Raw genomic sequence first — 3,388 nt, 5'->3', positions numbered from 1 at the left:
GCTCCAACTCTCTTCTTCTGCTTTCAAAAACGGCTGAGCATGAAAAATAAAATCATTTAAAGCAATAAATGATGTGCCAAGCTGCTGTGCCTAAATACATAGTAAGATGTCTGTCCTGTTGGTGTGCTAACCAAACTGTGCAGGTCAAATGGGACAACTGTGTGTCTGCTCCCTTCTGTGTCAGTAATGGAGTCAGACAAGGAAGCATTTTACCCCCTGCATTGATTCATCTTTATGTGAATGAGCTCTCCAAGCAGCTGAACCTGTGTAGAACTGGCTGTATGGTTGGAGATACAATTACAAGTCAGTTCATGTATGCTGATGACTTAGTGGGTTTAGTCCAAGTTCAGCTGGTCTTCAGAAGCTGCTCAATGTGTGTTCAGCATACGGTGAACGACATGACGTTCAATTCAGTCCATCCAGAAGTCTCATTTGGTCTGTCGCTCTCAAGAGGACAAAAACAGGGCGTCCCCTGATGTCAGGCTGTCTGGGATCTTACTGAACGTCTCAAATCAAGTCAAACATCTTGGTCATGTGTTGGCAGACCGTCCGTCTGATGCTGGGGACATTTACCGTCAGGTTCAAATGTGCTCAGCCAAATGTCCGGTCCGTAAGTTTGGATTCTGTCCTGATGAAGTCAACCTGAACTTGTTTAGGTCATATTCTACGTCGCTGTATGCAGCACATCTGTGGTGCAGCTTTAACGAAGCCAGCCTCCAGACTCAAGATGTTTTATAGCGATGCGTTAAGATTTTGTTAGAAAGGCCCAGGTGGACCAGAGCCAGTCAACTGGTTGGATCAGCTCTTTGATGGCTGTTTGAAGAAAGCTTATGTATTCACCTATTTGCCGTTTAAACCAGTCTGATAACAGAATTATCCTGTTAAATATAGTGCAGCAAGATACTCATCTGTCCTTGGGAGACATTGGTACGACTGCCTCCTGAATGGTTCGGGGTCTCTTCATGTACTTTTTATTCTCTTATTTCATTGTTTTTCTTTTTAAAGTGATTTGGACTTTGAGTCTGCAATAAAATCTATCTAATAATAACAAAGAAAACCAAAGAGACGTGATTTTAAGTGAATTACAGAAACTGCAGAAACATTTGCAGAACATAAAGGACAGGAAATCTGTTCCAAAACGTTTAATTACTTTCTGGTTTTGTCAATGAAGTTGTTGGTTCTCATTTTAACCGACAGTTGCAGATCGGACTCAAACATATTTTAAAAATGATTTCGAAACAAGTTGAACATGAAAATAAAATCCTTTGCAGCATAATGAAGGATGACACCTTACTGATGGATTAATAATATCACATTTCTCTTTGGGACCAATAATGTAACTGAATTCATGCCCCGGTTTCACCGTGAGAGCTGGAGATGAACCCAGGAACAGAGGCAGCTGAACACCAAGAGCCTTCTCTCACAGCCGTTTATGTTTGCTACTTAAAAATAACATTTCATTTAGCATTAAATTAGGCAAATCGCAGTTATAGTGACAAAATGCCTGGACGTCCTAACATCTTACCCAAACCGTGTGCTGCTATAAACCGGGCTGCTACCAACACGAAACATTTCAGCTCCAACCTATCCTCGGTCTTTGGTTGCCGTTAAGCTGCCTTTGTGTTAACAGTTAAACCGGAAGTTTCCCCTTCACAATAAAAGCATCAGACCTAAAAAAAATCATCAGAAATGTCATTCCCACCACGGTTAAAACATCTAGAAACATTTGTGAAGAAAACTTCCGTGTAGAACAATTTGACTATGTTTTTAAAAGTGTAGCATCAGATAGAGGCCCTGATGCTACAGCCTTGAAGTGGCTAAAAGGCGGCTCAGCCAACTCCAATAAGCAGAAACCCTGTTATCGTGAATCCAATCATCTACACATCTTCAACATCCTCGACTGACGGCATCGTCAGACACACGGTCTTCCACTTCCATCCAGAATCCATCGTATATCCAGTGAAGAATGTCCCGTCGGGACACGAAGGTTCCCCCTTACCCGGTTTCCCAGTGGAAAAAATGTTTCAATTGCGTTGAGACCAGCTGACCAGATCCATAATTTGCAACTTTGGAAGCTTTTCAAAAGAAAGACTCTGAAAACACAGGACACAGACGCTGAGCAGGGAAGATGGGGAGGACAGGGAGACAGAGAAGGTGCGTCCTCCTCCTTCAAAGGACAGAGCAGAAAGACTTGACAGAAGAGAGACTTGATTGGACTGTCCAATCAAGTCTCTCTTCTCTGACCAGAACCTATAAAAGGAAGTCAGAGCCACTGTTGGTCAGAGCAGACTTGACATTCCCCTTGACTCTATTTCTGTTCTCACCTTGCAAGGTTTTAATACATTTCCTATTTCTTCTCATCCAGACTCTTGTTAAAGTAATTTTTTTCCATGATAGTATTTTTCTTCGTTAGATATTGTCTGACTGTCTGGGTTACAGCTGTGTTGTTGTGCAGAGGAGGGATGAAGTGAAAGTGAGGAAGCGCCATCTGTCCTCTCCGGTGAAGCACGGCTACAGAAAGCAGCAGATCCTGCAGCGTTTCCGTCTGAAGCGCCTCGTCTTCCTGCTGCTGGAAGTGGGTAGAGGATCGTGGGATTAATATTCCTCACATGGCTGCTCCAACAGTTACCAGCAGATAATTGGAGCAATCAAAGCTGTCAGCAAATCAGAAGCTGATCAACTATAAGTTCAGCAGATCAGGGGACGAGGCTTTAGCATCCACAGCGATGCTGATGACCCACACAACAAATATGAAGTGAGAAATGCTTTATTTTTGTTTAATAGTTTTTATTTAATTTTTAATTAGCCTTTTTTATGATAAAAATTTATTATACCTTTTATTACTAGTGATTTTTAACAATAATCAGTATTTTAGAGCCGACACGTCTTCAAGCTTTGGTCCATCTTCATCGTCTCCTCCTCATCGTCCGCAGGTTGTTCAAACCGTCTGCTCCGTTGTCCTCACCGATCTCAACTTTGCTAATGATGTTAAAAGCAACTTTACTGCTAGATTTGCTGCAGATTCGACCTTTAGGAGAGAAGGACCTACCGTGCCAATTACAGTAAACGCGGCAGAAAACCATGCTCAGCAGAACAAGAACAAGAAGCCCAATAGACAGAAATATGATGCTGAAATGTTGTGAAGTCAGATCGCCTGCAGGACGAATGAATCTCGGACCTGGCAGCAATGGACAAACATCAAATATATTAAGATTTACAGAATCAGCTCAAATGCCTAAAACTATGGATCTTTTTTTTTTTTGTATGGACTGACGATGTGGTCATCAACTCAGTCACACCTTCTGTGGCTACTCCAAAAAACGCCTTCGAATCTGCAGGGAAAACAGGAAAAGAAAAGATTCAAGCTAATCCATAATGTTTAGGTTTA

The 3,388-nt window shown here is 42.0% G+C and overlaps 1 long non-coding RNA gene across 1 annotated transcript; it reads right to left on the bottom strand.

Annotated features, from left to right (window-relative positions):
• Positions 1 to 2,783: 2,783 nt before the first annotated feature.
• Positions 2,784 to 3,354, bottom strand: LOC106944066 (uncharacterized). Its single transcript, XR_001424097.1, has 3 exons — positions 3,300 to 3,354; positions 3,050 to 3,178; positions 2,784 to 2,979 (listed from the first exon to the last, which is right to left on the bottom strand). It is a non-coding gene; the product is annotated as an uncharacterized LOC106944066 (long non-coding RNA).
• Between the last annotated feature and the right edge of the window lie 34 nt (positions 3,355 to 3,388).

The sequence above is a fragment of the Poecilia latipinna genome, unplaced genomic scaffold (assembly GCF_001443285.1).
Source record: "Poecilia latipinna isolate Pla-1442-1.1 unplaced genomic scaffold, P_latipinna-1.0 Scaffold6779, whole genome shotgun sequence".
Classification (NCBI taxonomy): Eukaryota; Metazoa; Chordata; class Actinopteri; order Cyprinodontiformes; family Poeciliidae; genus Poecilia; species Poecilia latipinna.
The sequence above is the reverse complement of the archived record's forward strand: the minus strand, read 5'-3'. Positions and strand labels throughout refer to the sequence as shown.